The 16,285-nt window shown below is 45.8% G+C and overlaps 1 protein-coding gene across 3 annotated transcripts in view; it reads left to right on the top strand.

Moving 5' to 3' along the window:
- The first annotated feature begins 4,345 nt into the window (after positions 1–4,345).
- PARP3 (poly(ADP-ribose) polymerase family member 3) overlaps positions 4,346–16,285 on the top strand; it is a 44,556-nt gene continuing 32,616 nt past the window's right edge. Inside the window, exon 1 of one of the 3 annotated variants that reach the window (XM_068253013.1) lies at positions 4,346–4,480. The gene's annotated coding sequence lies outside the window, so the exon portion shown is untranslated. Of the gene's footprint in view, positions 4,481–14,259; positions 14,366–16,285 lie in introns of those variants that run through there. The other 2 variants (XM_068253012.1, XM_068253014.1) reach the window with 2 other exon arrangements.

Below are 16,285 nucleotides of genomic sequence, written 5' to 3' on the forward strand. Positions count from 1 at the left end.
AAATGATGTGAATTGTAGGGAGGAAGGTGGAGTGAGGACACGGAATGTGCAGGATGGGGAGAGGAGCAGACCCACCCCTCCCCCGGTCCTGTTGTCTGGTCTGGGGGTGTGACTGAGGTGAAGCCCCCCCCCGTATGAGAGGGCAGCCTCTGCGGCAGAGTCAGAGGGGGTGAGCCATGTCTCAGTGAGTGCGAGGATGGTGAGGGATTTGGAGAGGAAGAGGTTGTGGACCTCTGTAAGTTTATTGCGGACGGTTCTGGCATTCCAGAGACCGCAGGGTAGGGGGAGCATGTGCTTGTGAGTGGGATGGATGGAAATGAGTTTGGGGCGAGGATGGGTGTTGAAGTTATTTGTGGACAGAGAGCTGTGAAGCGGGTCAGCAGGGGATGCTTGTCTGGCAGCAGGCTGTGGCCCAGGGTTAGGCGATATATCACCAGCAGCAAGTAAGAGTAGGAGGGAGAGAGTAAGCAAATGTGAATGGGATTTAAATGTTTGTGAGGTTTTTGAGCTGTTGGAGGGAGAGAGAGATTTCAGGAGAGCTAACAGTTCATGAGAAGCTGAGTAAGGTGAGCAAAGCAGAGCAGATGAAATGAATATGGAGTGAGGTACACTGGGAGGATGCATATTGCAATGCAACTTGTAGATGTTTGCAGACAGGCAGAACATAAGAAAAAGTGCAGTAAACATGGTAAGTGTCAATGATTATCAGCAGGAAATTTCCAACTCCTAAACAGTTTATATGAGTATGCAGTTAGTGCAAGCAAACCTGTGTACATAAAGAGTCTACTTGGTAGTGCAACATATGTCCAGCAGTGGCATTTTGAGCAACAGCATTGGAGGCAGTTGTGGATGCAGAGTAGTAGTTTCCAGCAGAGTCCTTTGGCTGTTGATTCCTGTTTGAATTCCTGGGTAAATTCTTGGTAAATTCTTGGTAAGTTGTTGCAAAGCACTTTGTAATAAATGGCACTTAGGAGTTAAATGGCACCAAATGACCTAGGCCACAAGTGACCTTCTTGCAGCGTTTAAATAGGTATGATAGCTGCCATGGCTGAAATGGAAGTGATTCTCAATTAGAAATTGAGAAAACAGTTCAGCTGGGGATGGGAGTGGCTACCAAAAAACAGGCCTGTAATAAATAATTGGTGGTCACTGGGCTGGAACACAAGGATTCACAGGATGTAATATGGGAATTTACAAACACTGCTGAACTACTTAAATTTATATTAAACAATCTTAGTAGCAATGTATGCAGCAAGCATACCAATTAAACGGGAAGATAACGATTGCAGTCCCAAATTGTAAGGCAGACTTTTGCAAGGAATCAGCAAGCATACCAATTAAACGGGAAGATAGAAAGCCACATGGAAGTAGAAAGCCATTGTTAACAGAAAAGCATAAGAAGTCCTGTTTGCAGTTTGCCACAAGCCATGTGGGGGACACAGCAACCATGTGGAAGAAGGTGCTCTGGTCAGATGAGACCAAAATGGAACTTTTTGGCCAAAATGCAAAACGCTATGTGTGACGGAAAACTAACAATGCACATCACTCTGAACACACCATCCCCACTGTCAAATATGGTGGTGGCAGCATCATGCTCTGGGGGTGCTTCTCTTCAGCAGGGACAGGGAAGCTGGTCAGAGTTGATGGGAAGATGGAGCCAAATACAGGGCACTCTTGGAAGAAAACCTCTTGAAATCTGCAAAAGACTTGAGACTGGGGCGGAGGTTCACCTTCCAGCAGGACAAAGACCCTAAACATAAAGCCAGGGCAACAATGGAATGGTTTAGAACAAAACATATCCATGTGTTAGAATGGCCGAGTCAAAGTCCAGATCTAAATCCAATCGAGAATCTGTGTGTGTACTGTGCGTGTCTAAAGTGTGTGTGTGTGTGTGTGTGTACTGTGTATAGTGTGTATGTTGTGTGTGTGTGTGTATAGTGTGTGTGCGTGTGTAATGTGCGTGTCTAAAGTGTGTGTGTGTGCACTGTGTATAGTGTGTATGTTGTGTGCGGTGTGTGTATGAGTGTATATTGTGTGAGTGTACAGTGTGTGAGTGTATAGTGTGTGCATGTCGCAATAAGTGTATTTTATGGTGAAACGCTCTGCTGCATTACAACTATTTTCTGGTGAACCCATGCCGCAATAAGTGTATTTTCTGGTGAAACGCTGCTGCATTATGATTTTCGGGGGTCTTGGGGGTGGGGTTCACCACAGGAGTGGTGTTCACCACGAGGGGTGGGGGGTATGGGGCTGGGGGCAATCACAGGGGGGAAGGGGGGGTGGGCGCCACAGGATTTCTTGCCTGGAGTGACAAAATGGCTAGGGACGCCCCTGCTTCTAAGCACATTCAAAAAATAATATAACAGTTGTGTTATGTAGAATAAGATCTAAAGTAGTCTCATCTGTATCAATAGCTGTGTATCTAGTCGGGGGAAGCCTCAATAGGGTCCAGAGCAGCCTTTCTCAACTTTCTACCCTGGAGGAACCCTGCAAATAACTTTGGGATATCAGGGAACCTCTGCAAAAAGTTTTTGATCTCGAGGAACCCCTGCATTTATTTTGCAGGAAGCATGGTCCTTAAAAGTATGTGTGGCTGTTTATTTCACTACCCCTATTACACTACCACACATTACACTGTCACCTGACCACCCGATTTCACCTATTATAATGTGCTCTATTATACTATCCCCACGTGATGTGCTCTATTATACTACCCCCACGATGGGGGAAAATGCCAAGGAACCCTTGCAGAGTACTCGAGGAACCCTGGTTGAGAAAGCCTGGTCCAGAGGCTTCCCCCTTCTGATTAGATCCAAGGGAAGTGAGGATTACAGATTTTTGCTAAAAGTTTTTTTTTTTTTATAAAGAATCTAGCTTCGCTATATTACGTTATGTTCATTTGCACTACTTAGTTTGATGTGCACCACGTGTAAAATTGTCTCTGTAATGTTCACAGCAGTTGTTTGTAGTGTTGTCCGGATCATGAACGATTCAGATCTTTGATCCGAATCTATTTTGTGAGTCGAATCATCAAAATGAGTGATTCGGATCGCAAAAGGGGCGGGGCCAGGAGCGACACGCCCCCTCTCAGCGGGCAGCGGGGTCCTGGAAGCAGAGCAGAGATGGATCGCTCTGTTGGATGGGAGCCAGGCTTGCAGGGAGACAGGTAGATGAGAGAAAGGGGACATCGGTGCCACTGCCAGATATGTGTAGAGCACACATACTGGCTATAACGTCACGTGCTGCTGATTATAGGCCGTCTGTTCCGTAGTTGTGCACAGTGAACACATTAGGCTCTATTCATAAAAAAGTTGTGGCGAAAAAACTCCTGGAGGGAAAATACCGCAGCGGTATTTTACACTTCTGGGTGGTCATTCAAAAAAATCTTGCCAGCTGCGATGCAAGAGCGGAGATCTCCCGCTGAAAGCTGGCGGTAAGCTGTCGGAAGGCATGCGGAAACACTTCAGCCGGCAGAGTCCCTCCGTGCACTGCTCTCTCTGGGAGGTCTGTCCCATTCACTTGTATGTAATCCGCAAAATCAGAGGAAGCAGTATTTCCCGTCCACATACCGCTTCCTCTAAACTTCATGAATGGCCATTTTGTTACTTTTTTCTAGACAAATCTAGAAAAACACTGGAGAGGGCGGAAATTTCTCGCTCTGCTGGGGGATTGTAGATTTTCATGCAGGAACAGCTTTATGCCACTTTGCTAAATGGACGTGAAAATCCGCTGTTTTGAGCGGAAAACTTGCGGTAACCTTTTATGAATAGAGCCCATTGGAAGCTTTTGGCTCAGCACAGCTCAGTAACTTTGCAGGCACTGTGATTGCAGCGCAATATGATCCTCCTGCTGCTGCACTCGCTCTAAACAGCTGCACTGTAACTTTGAGGGATGCTTTCTTTCACTGTGCCACGTTTGCATTCAATGTACACAGATGAGCATATAGTTGAAATACATGTAAAGCATATGATTGCAGCATGTGGGTATTGTGTGCAAGCAAACATTTCTGCTCTCTGCTCGTCCCTTCCCTGTCCACTCCCCGCCCTCTGTCCATCTTCTCCCCTTCTCTGTGTGTCCACCCCCCTCCCCTTCTCCTGTCCACAGCAGGGAAAGACCTGTCCTGCTATTCATTTCACCCCCGAATGCTTTGGTAGTAAAATGATCCGAGATTCGGATCAAAGATCCGGATCTTTTCAATGACCCGATTCGAATCATCCGGATCATTGAAAAGATCCGAACTTCCCATCTCTAGTTGTTTGGCTCATGCAAGAGGACTTCCCTAGATGACAGTGTTGGGGGTGGGGCCAGCGTGGGAGGGTGGAGACAAGGGAGTGGCTGGAGGATCCAGGCTAGTACTGACTTGTTCCGCTCTTTGCAGGACTCAGCCTGAGGCTTCCTGGCTGTCATTGTTACGGCTGTCCCAGCCTTCGCTATTGACTGCACTGTGCGCTGCTAACACTCCGCTATCCCTGGTGCACCGGTATGTATGACTGGCTATATTGTGATGCAGAACTACAACTCTCAGCTTGCCTGCCTCCATGGATGTGCCTTCACAATACACTTGCAAGTTGATCCATAACAGCTACAGACCAGGGAGATGACAGGGCTTGCACAGACTTGTAGTTCTACCATTAAAAGTGCACAGATACGTTGAAGCTCAACAGTTAGCATCTAGAAACTACAGTGTGGCTGATAGAGATGGGATCTAATGTTCGACCTGCTACGTTTTTTTTTTTTTTTAATCTACATTCCCATTGTCGGACAAATGTTTTGTGTGTTCAGAAAGGCAGTAATGCAAACTGTATACTTTCCATCTTGGAGTATACTTTTGCAAATATTAAAGAGAACCTGAGATGATGCATGGAAAAAAATCATTTTATACCTGGGGCTTCCTCCAGCCCCCTTCGGCCTGATCTGTCCCTCACCGCCGTTTTTCGCCTCTTGCATCCTCCGTTAAAGGGGAAATGAAGAGAGAGGTATATGGAGGCTGCCATGTTTATTTCATTTTAAGCAATACCAGTTGCCTGGCAGTCCTGCTGATCCTCTGCCTCTAATACTATTAGCCATAGCCCCTGAACAAGCATGCAGCAGATCAGGTGTTTCGAACTTTAAAGTCAGATCTGACAAGACTAGCTACATGCTTGTTTCTGGTGTTATTCAGATACTACTGCAGAGAAATATATGGGGAGGGCTGCCAGGCAACTGGTATTGATTAAAAGGAAATAAATATGGCAGCCTCTGTATACCTCTTACTTCAGTTCCCCTTTAAGGGTTTCAGGAGTTGAGGCTCACTGCTCATGCCTTACTGTGTGCGCCCTGTCGTGCGAGCGTTCTGCACTTGTGCAGTACTGCACAGGCAAGTCACGGGGGAGCGTGCGCGGTCGCACTGCGCATGCGCCAACTGGTCGAAGTTACCGGGGGCCATAATGGAGGATCCAGGAGGTGGAAAAGGATGGCTAGGGAGCGATCAAGCTGAAGGGGGCTGGAAGAAGCCCCAGGTATGTTTGAATTTTTTTTCATCCAATATCTCAGGTACACTTTAAAGTGTATCCGCGCCGAAGGGACAAAATCACATACTTATCTAGGAAGAGGGAAACCTCTGGTTTCTAATGAGGCTTCACTCGTTGTCCTCTGGTCCCCTGTCACTAAGTGCAGACCCTTCGAAGATTACCGACAATGGCTTGTTGGTAATCTGATCGGGGCCGCGCGCCTCTTTAACCATGAGCGCAACCGTATTGAGCCTGACCAGTAAGCCAGAGTCACAGAAGCACGAGTGTGCACAAGTGGCTCTGTGCTACTGTGCGGCTGCAGTACGGGTGTGCTCTTGCCAGAGGAGGAGTGTGGCCCCGTTCAGCTGGAGGGTCCACGAATGGCAACAGAGGACAGCGAGGAAGTCTCATTAGGATCCAGAGGCTTCCCGCTCCTTAGGTAAGTATGTGCTTTAGCTCGGGTTTTCTTTAGTGGGGTGTGCACCTTAGGCTGAATTGCACTCGTGAATCGTGTGTGTTTCGGATACGCGCATCTTCATTAACGGAAACTCAGCTTAAAGGAATGCAGGCCAGGTGTTGTGGTATTCAGTAATGCCAAGTGTGCCAATACTTCTCAGTACAGCATCATCCATATGCTAGGGGGGTTTTGGCTGTTGTGGCTGTTCAGGGGCATCTCTGCCAAAAATCTCCAGTGTGTACAGCCTCCCCGATGTGTTACCGAGAACCAGATTATCTTGGCCAAGCGAATTGTTCTCCTCCCTTACCCCTCCTACTGAATCCTGTTACATCGTACACTGTGATGTCACCCCCTCCTGTACAATACTCTGCCCCGACATGTCGCCCAAGAGATCGAGTTCCGACTTCCTGTGTGCGACATTCTTTGTGCATGTGTGCGCACATTAATACTAACTGCACACTGATATCCTGATCTGTCAGAATAGCAGAGACTACCAGCAGTGCAGCAGATCGCTGGAATATTACTGTGCAGTGAAGTATCGCTGTGATAATTCTGACATGGATCTGATTGGATGTTTGGATAACTTGCTTCAGTAGACAGCTTGCACTGTATGTAGTTTCAGTCTAATGAAAATATGAGTTGGGTTACAAACACTGCCATTTGGTTACTTTGTTTTTGAATCAGCAGGCGCTTAGGCCCAGGACCCAATAGAGTGCTTCTTTCTTATCACAGGCTATTGCCAAAGAGCTGCGATACTGGAACCCTGTGAGGCCCGGTGCACACCAAAACCCGCTAGCAGATTCGCAAAATGCTCGCAGATTTTGAAACGCTTTTTGTTATTTTTCTGTAGCGCTTCACCTAGCATTTTGCAGTTTTATGAAGCGTTTTTGGTGTAGTAGATTTCAGATATTGTTACAGTAAAGCTGTTACTGAACAGCTACTGTAACAAAAACGCCTGCAAAACCGCTCTGAACTGCAGTTTTTCAGAGCGGCTTGCGTTTTTTCTATACTTTACATTGGAGGCAGAAACGCCTCTGCAATCCAAAAAATGCCTCACCCCGGGAGTATGCGTTTCAGCAAAATGCCTCCCGCTCTGGTGTGACCCACCCCATTGAGATACATTGACCAAGCGTATCTGCAGCCGCAAGCGGCTGCAAAAACGCCAGAAAACCCGCTCGGTGTGCACCAGCCCTGAGAGCGGTTCTGCTTGCAGTGTTGGGATTACAGAGCAGAATTTCTGGAGCAGTTCCAGAGGGATCGTATTAATTGGCTTCAGGCCCAGATTGCGATTGCTTGGGGAATCTGGCTTAAAATCGCGGTACTTCGCGATCAGGGAATCAAAAATGGTTTACAAAATCGCAAAGCCGCTCTGTAATGGGGGTCTACTCTGGGGAAAATACTCAGACCACCATCCGTGGAGTTATAAAAGCCACCTAGGAGTATTTAAAGGGCAGTTGAAGTGAGAGGGATAAGGAGGCTGCCATATTTATTTCCTTTTAAGCAATACCAGTTGCCTGGCTGTCCTGCTGATCCTCTGCCTCTAATACTTTTATCCATAGACCCTGAATAAGCATGCAGCAGATCAGATGTTTCTGACATGATTGTCAGATCTGACAAGATTAGCCCCATACTTGTTTCTGGTGTTATTAGGGCACTACTGCAGTCAAGTAGAGCAACAGAGCTGCCAGGCATCTGGTATTGTTTAAAAGGAAATCAATATGGCAGCCTCCATATTCTTCTCACTTCACTTGTCCTTTAAGTGTTGTCACCTGGTCTGACAATTTGTCAGGTGTGCGGGTACAACCAACCTCTCAAACATTCAAACCTCACTACCTTTAGGCCCGCTACATGCGCAGAGCCCTGGCCAATATTATGGGCCATTGATCATACCAAAGATTTTCTCGATAATGAATCAAAAATAAATACCAAATCATTATTATTGATTTATGAAGCACCATCATCTTCCATTGCCCTGTACAATATAATTACACGATATGGTAAATACAATATAAGTTTTTTTTTTTTTTTTTTTTAACCACTTGAGGACCACAGTGGTAAACCACCCCCCCCCCCCTAAAGACCAGGCACATTTTAACTAAAATGGCCACTGCAGCTTTCAGGCCAAGCTGCAGGACCGCACAACACAGCACACGAACGATTCCCCCCCCCCCCCCCCAGCACAGAGCTCTCTGTTGGTGGGGTCTGATCGTCCCCAAGTTGTTGTTTTGTTTTTTTTTAATAAATATTTATCTCCGTTTATTTAAACAAATATATGTTGTTGTTGTTTTTTTTTTTTTGTTATACCCTCCCTCCCTTCCTGCACCCAGCCAATCATGCGATCGGCTGTCATAGGCTTCTGCCTATGAGAGCCGATCGCTCTCTTGTCCCCCAGGGGGACAGCCGTGTCACATGGCTGTCCCCAGTACAGCGCTGCTGCTGATCGCATCGCTGTACAAGTAAATAGACGGCAATCACGCCGTCTAAAAGTCTCCCGAGCTCAGAGACTGAAGAGGGGGCGGAGCTCTGCCCTCCGAGCATGAGATGTGCCCGCGATCTCATAGAAATGAGAGCCCCAGGACTTGACGCCAATTGGCGTTAGGCGGTCCTGGGGCTGCCGCCATGGCCACCCCCATTGGTGTTAGCCGGTCGGCAAATAGTTTTAATTAATACGATCTGTTCTATGATACAAAACAGCAGTTCTAAGAAACAGGGGAGGGACATGTGTCTTATGGCTATTCTGATCTGATCATTTGTTCCCTAGCAAGTTCCTGAGGAGCCCTGTACCTGTCACATTCTGTGCATATGAAACCATCAACTTAAATTTAGTTCTTTCCACAACCTCTGTGTGTTTTTAAAAGTCATGTGCACCTCCCATCATCACTCTACCCAGCCTGCAATAAGAAACCAGAGCTCTTTTACTGGGGAGGGTGATAGAAGAGTTGAATGCTTTTTTTTTTTTTTTTTTACACACACTGCAGATGGGTGAACTGACTTATGGCCCATACTCACGGGCTACATTTTTGGCCTGTCGCTAGCACACGGGAGCGTGTGCACGACAGGCCGAATACGAAGTTGCGGTGGCAACTGTCGCCAGGCGATTGACCGCGCCAATCAGCTGGCGACAGCAGCAAAAAGCGACGGTTCGGGGTGCGCGCCTGTGTTGCGCCTTATACTCACGGGCGACCTGTCGCCGCAACACACGCGCGCCGTGTGTTGCGGTGACAATTGTAGCCCGTGAGTATGGGCCATTAGAAGGTGATCTGTATCTGCAGTGCTGGCCACAAAGAGTCAATCTTTTAGCAGCATAGGTAGGCAGTGGGCGGGTTCAGCTCTGTGTTGTGGTTGTCGGCTCCACCCTGACTGCCTTATGTGGTTGACAATTGAATAAGGGGAGGAGTCGCTTGACTCATACTTGCTATTCTCGCAGGGTGACAGCATCTTCTAAATTTAGTACAGGAAGGCTGCATTGCAAAAGCCAGCCAGGTAATAAACCACTTATGCATTAATATTCTACTGTATATTATTACGTATTTATTGATTTATTTTTTAATGTGCCATGTACATAACTTTGTTTTCAGTTTACAGTATAATATGTTCCATGGAATATGCATTTAAGAAATAAAGTGAGTCTGAACTAGGACAACTGAAGTGTGAGGTATATGCCATATTTATTTCCTTTTACACAATACCAGTTGCCCGGCTATCCTGCTGATCCTCTGCCTCTAATACTTTTAGCTATAGCCCCTGAACAAGCATGCAGCAGATCAGGTGTTTCTGACATTATTGTCAGATCTGACTGGATTAGCTGCATGCTTTTTTTTCTGGTGTTATTCAGACACTACTGCAGCCAAATAGATCAGCACGGCTGCCAGGCAACTAGTATTGTTTAAAAGGAAATAAATATGGCAGCCCCCATATACTTCTCCCTTCAGCTTCCCTTTAAGACTTACAGCGTGTTTGGGCCAGTGAAAGGCATACAGTTCAGTTAAGTTACAAGTGACACATCAGTCGCTGCCATGGCAACATATCACTACCAGGGAGGAGTGCAAGGATGCTGGGCAGAGAGCTTCTGCATGACTGGCAACTTCTGCTTGCCCAGCACTGACAGCAGTATCAGTCAGTTAATGTGGACCTGAACTCTTGTACAGGATGGAAGGACAACATTAAGAAATTCACCCTGTGTATATATTATTATTATTTATTGTATTTATAAAGCGCCAACATATCACGCAGCGCTGTATATTAGTCATGTGTGACTAATCACAAGTTGTAATTTGATCTCCCCCTGTGTCACCTGACTGCCACGGCAGATAAGCTCATTTGAAACCACAGGATGTTACCAATATGTTTGCTTCCATGAAAGCAGGAAGTAGATACAGTGCAGATTTATTGCAGGATTTGTATTCAGCTGTAACAAAGAAGTGTTTTTCTTTAACCACTCTGTGACCGCCTAACGCAGGATGGTGGTCGCAGAGTGGCTTCCTTATTCCTCCACCACGCACGGGTGCATGATCTTGCGATGCGCAAGATTTGCAGGGAGCTCGCTCTAACGCAAGCGCCCATAAATAAACAGTGCGGGGATCCGTGATCAGCCTGCCAGCCCGCGATCACGGCTGGCAGGCTGTTAGACACAAAAAACAGGCCATTTGCATTAGTACAGTGCTGCAATCTGGCGCACCGCTGTACTGGGGACAGCCCTGTCACTTTACTGTCCCCTGGAGTGGCTCACAACACGATTTCTCTCATAGGCTGATGCCCATGAGAGGTGATCCTAGTGCTGGATCTCAGAGGGAGTGAGGGAAATGTTAAAAAAAAAACATAATTTAATTTAAAAAAAAAATACTTTTTAAATAATAATAAAAAATTACATCACAGCAGCAATCAGATGCCACCAACAGAAAGCTCTGTTGGTAGCAAGAAAAGGGGACAAGACTAATTTGGCCGAGCAGCAAACTGTTAAAGCTGCAGAGTGCTGAATTGTAAATAATGGTCACTAGAGGTGTGTAAGCCTGTGGTCCTCGAGGTTAAAGGATATTATGCTGTAGTGTATCATTTAGAGCAGAGAGTTCTGCAGTCAGGTCAGTTTTAAGGATATCAATATAAAAATATATGTATTTTTTTGGAATGGGAGAAACGATTTAAAATTTTTACTCTAGTACCTAATTTTCTACTGCGAGTTCTAGTACCTAATTTTCTACTGCGAGTTCCATCCCAACTTGAATAAATCAGATTGCACTAATCATCTCCTCATCTCCACAATTTTCCCAAAGCAGGTCCTCTGATCGTTGTGTATTGTTTGTGCAGCTACCTGGCCTGCCGACATTATGTTTGTTACACACGAGATAAGACTGAGCACCCTGAAAGGGGCGTGGCTCCGGCTGGCATGTCAGAAGTGGCTGGAAAGTTTGGGGGAATGCTTGACGGTAACTGATGGGAAAGCATGTGAGATGCCAGCTACATTATGACTCATAGAGGCTGAGTTGTAGAATCACATTACGTCTTCCTCCAACCGTCTCTCTGTCTCCTGTTATGTCATTGCACTAAACCTAAACCTAAACCTTAATAAAAGCTATGGCTGTTCAGTGTGTGTGTGTGTGTGTGTGTGTGTGTGTGTGTGTGTGTGTGTGTGTGTGTGTGTGTGTGTGTGTGTGTGTGTGTGTGTGTGTGTGTGTGTGTGTGTGTGTGTGTGTGTGTGTGTGTGTGTGTGTGTGTGTGTGTGTCTTCCATCCAAAAAACATACAGAGATACAGATAAGTTAATTGGCTTCCTCCTTAAAAAAAATGCCCTAGACTATGATGTACAAATGACTATGGTAGGGATTAGATTGCGAGCCCCTCTGAGGCACAGTTAAGGTGGCCATACATCAAGCAATTTGGCGGCCGATCGTCCAAGAGACAAGTTTCTCTCTGATCAGCGAAAGATCTGTGTGCCGCATATACAACGCAGGCTGATTCCCAAAGGGGTGATTGGGTGATGAACGTTCATTGTGTGTACGTTGCTTTAAGCAAAATTGCAGCTTCTAATCTTCAGAAAAACGTGTTTTACTCTTAAAAGCCCATATCACAATCCTTTTGTTTGGAAATAATGACGCCCCCTCCCCCCCCCAAGCATGGAATACAGCAGGTCTTATTTGCAAATATAGGGGAGGATGGTAGGGAGCTATTGGGAGTACTGAAGAAGGACTCTGGTGTATGCAGGGAAAGAAGAAGTCTGGGCACCTTCCTGCTGGGGATCACATGGTGCAAGGGGGGGGTGTCTGCAGTTCCCACATCTATACTTTATATGGAGGGATGGGAAAATTCTGCTGGAGAAGCTTTTTATGTAGGAGTAGGGAATCATGGTACTACAATACATGTGTGTGTGTGTGTGTGTGTGTGTGTGTGTGTGTGTGTGTGTGTGTGTGTGTGGGGGGGGGGGGGGGGGGCATTTTACACTTCTTAAAGAGGGATAATTGGTCACAATTGTTATGGGGGGTAGGGGTGGTTTCTGCTCTTCTTATGGGGTTACGCTTTGGTGGCCACACTTGCTAGGGTAGGGAGGGTGGATGGTGGCCACATTAGCAGTGGGGGATGTATGACAGGAGAGTATGTCACTTTTGTTATGGGGAGGAAAGGCTATAATGGCTGCCCTAACTTTATGACCCTGGGAATCGCCATAGTAAGGCGAGGCCCAATCATAGTTTTGCTGGGGTGCCATGTTATTTTAGGTCTGTAAACAGATCAGGTGTTCTGACTCTGCTGGCTACATGCTTGTTTTGAGTATATGATGCAGACAATTTAGGCACCAAAAATCAGCATGACAGCCAGGCAGACATATTTTTTTTTAAAGGTATGGCAATGGCCTCCATATTCCTCTGATTTCAGGCTGTTTTTATTTGCAGTTAGTTTTGTTTCCTGATCACAGTGGTTAATGCTACTAATATAGCCTATTTACTCTAGGCCTCAGGCAGTGACCGGGCGAGTGATGCTTTATGTGTACTCTGTAAAAACCTCTAGATGGTGACAGGTGGCTCTAGAATGACAGAAACCTCCTCTGTGCTCACCTGTGCAGAGAGAACCTGCATGGAAAACACTCCAGAATAGAGAACGAATGAAATGAAGACTGTAAATAGTAGGAACGTGAGTTCAGCAGGTGCAGGCAGAAGAATGGCTGCGCAGATAAGAGGTTGTGTGATTTAGATGGCACGCTGTAAATGTGTAACAAGAAGGTTACATACTGCGGCTGATAAAATGCCGCTCTGCTCTTTGAAGATTCATTATTGGTGTAGAATGGTTTGTTGCATTGTTGTCTTGTATTTCTGCTGGGCCTCCTAATTGTATAGCACACTCCAGATGGTTGACTTTGTACCACAACCTATTACAATCACGGAATGCCTCGCCAACGTTTGTAAAAAAAAAATGCAGGCTAACAATATCCAGATCCTAGATGAATTCCACACAAAGAGGAAGTGAGGATCATTTTGAAAAACTGTGGAGCTCTAACAGTATGTCATTAACCAGTTACAATTTCTGGTTCAGATATAAGGAATTGTTTTCAATGGGTTTGTAAATGGTGTGGGCTTCTGGAGGGTGATGGTGGGTTGGTCTTTATAGCAGGGCTGTGGAGTCGGAGTTGGAGCAATTTTGGGGTACTCGTTGTCATTGGTTTCATAACCTGAGGAGTCGGATGATTTTTGTACCAACTCCACAGCCGCCTAGGTTAAATATCCGTAATTGAGCACACAAGCAGTGATTTGGACACCTGATGCGGATAGTAGTTGATCGGCTACCACATAGAAAATAATGGTTGTAGCTGCATTTTGGCGCTGCGGTTAGTGTTAGGAAGTAGAAGGGGGAGGTTGGTTTTAGGGGCACTTGAAGTGAGGGGGTAGTTTAGGCCTAAGGTGGGGGGTAGTTTTAGGCACTAGGACAGGAGGGTTCAAGTGAGAATGGGTGCTGGATAAGTGTATAGTACAATATCACTAATATGCATTACCGGCACCACCCGTCACCCAACTCATGCAGTGGTGACGCAATTTGCTATTGTTTTGTTTTTGTGTGTGTTACTTTACCAGCTATTTTATGGATAGTTTGCAGTCATTACTATGGTTTGGCTTGGAATTACACTTTTTCTTATTGTACAGGGGTATTGTTGTTGCTTTGTGACAAGTAAGCAGGTAGACTGTTGTGGCCTGGAAACAAAAATGAACACGTGTTCTGTTTCAGCAGGGTCACTGGAGCTTGTATAGAAAACTTCCTGTTTTACAGGTTGCACTGACAGCATAGTACTATCAGTTATCGCGTTAATATGTCCCCTGAGGGAGTGACTGTTGTTCATTCTCTGTGTAATGTGAGGAAGACTGTTGCTGAACGCTGAGATCAGACACACCCGGACAGCAAACGGCAGCTCAGAATCCAGCCGTTAGAAAGAACTCCGAGAGGTAAAAGTAATTGGGCATCAGTCATGAAAACTGATGGAGATTAAGACATTTTTCAAGGCAAATAATCAGACCTTAGGGCCAGTTCACACTCGGCGCTTGGAGCAATTCTGCCGCGATTTGCGCTTGTGATTCCCGTTCAATAGAACGGAAATCACAGAGCAATCGCCCCCAAAACGCTGCATGCAGCGCGTTTGCGATTAATCGAAATCGCAACTGCTGCAGTGTGAATGTATCCATAGGGATACATTGTAGCAGCGCTTTGCTGTTCGCCAGCGATCAGCAAAGCGCTGAAGAATCGTCCGAGTGTGAACTAGCCCATAGACTACATTTTCTGCTAATGGTTATGGTATTATAGGAAACTTGCAGTGCAAGGGATGTAGACACATACAAGTGAAAAGGGCAATGCAGTAATTTAACCCCCGGAAATAGCTGCTCGTAGAATATCAGTAAAATGTCTGTTTTTTACAGAACATAGTAAGTTAATTGGCTGCCCCCAGAATAGTCATTAGACTATGGTAGCAACACTAGACTATGACTATGGTAGGCCTTAAAGGACACCTGAAGCAAACAAAAAAAAACCTTATATAATGAATTGTATATATAGTACGGATAATGAATAGAATAGTAGCAAAGAAGAGAATCTCATATATTTTTTTTTATTTTCCCAGAACGTCCTCCTGACAGCACCCCTCCTATGAGACTTGTTTACCTCCAAAACTTTGGAAAGGAAGCTATAAGACACACAATTTGCATAACAGGCAGGCAGGAGACATACTGTACATAAATGAGCCACTCACATGAGCCCTTCGGTTGTTATTCCTGTCCCAGATGGAAAGCTTCTGGGGTCTCCAGGTGCTACCATGTTGGGCAGCAGGTGCAGCACGGACATGTTTTTAGGCTGAGCAGGAGTCTCAGCTTGCCCAGCGGATCAGAGGCTTCTCCCTGGATTATGGCAGGCTTATAGCGGCAGGAGCGCAAACCGGAAGTCCCGGGCGGAAGTAGAATGACATCATGCGTATTTTCAGTTATATCGGTTTTTGTTTTTTTAATAACATTGCATCAGTCTGTCAAAGTTGCAGTTTTAAAAGCACACTTCGTCTTTTAAACTATAAAACGAAGCAGAAATAATGACCCTTTGAACTTTCCTGCAGTAAAATCTTATCTCAAGCGGTCTCTCACTGTCTCTTGCCTGTTTAAGCGCTTCAGAAAACAGAATTGTATTCGACCAAGTTTAGGTCGAATAGCTCACAGAAGCTCTTTTGCATAGATAATTGAAGTTTATTAACTCTTCCTGTACTGGAAAACAATATGATACTCCTTTTTTGCTACTAATGTTCTATTTCTTAGCTGTACCACTCATACAATTCATTATCTCATAAGTTTATTTTCACTTCAGTTTTGCTTTAAACTCTGAGCTCCTCTGAGGGACAGTCAGTGACATGAATAAGGACTCTAAAGCACTGAAGAAGATGTCAGCATTACATAAGTACACAAAGATAATGGTAGAGCCAGGGGCGTAGCAATAGGGGGTGCAGCGGTAGCGACCGCATCGGGGCCCTTGGGCCAGAGGGGCCCCGAAGGGCCCTCCCTCAACTACAGTATTAGCTCTCTATTGGTCCTGTGCTCATAATAATCACTTCTATAGATACTTTGAATAGTGGTAATCATTAACAAACTGTTTCCCATCCCTTTCTTGCACCTCTGACTCTGTAGTTGCCATTGGCAGGTTTTGGTGCACCGTATCAATTGCTATGTATGAAGTGCTTGGGGGGGCCCCATTGTAAAACTTGCATCGGGGCCCACAGCTCCTTAGCTACGCCACTGGGTAGAGCCGTAGGTCTGTTTAAAAAAGGTGGTCAGGAAGGATCCACCCAAAACAAATCAATGATGAAAAACTGCAGTGCTTCCACCCATTGCCAG

The sequence above is a fragment of the Hyperolius riggenbachi genome, chromosome 9, assembly GCF_040937935.1.
Source record: "Hyperolius riggenbachi isolate aHypRig1 chromosome 9, aHypRig1.pri, whole genome shotgun sequence".
Classification (NCBI taxonomy): Eukaryota; Metazoa; Chordata; class Amphibia; order Anura; family Hyperoliidae; genus Hyperolius; species Hyperolius riggenbachi.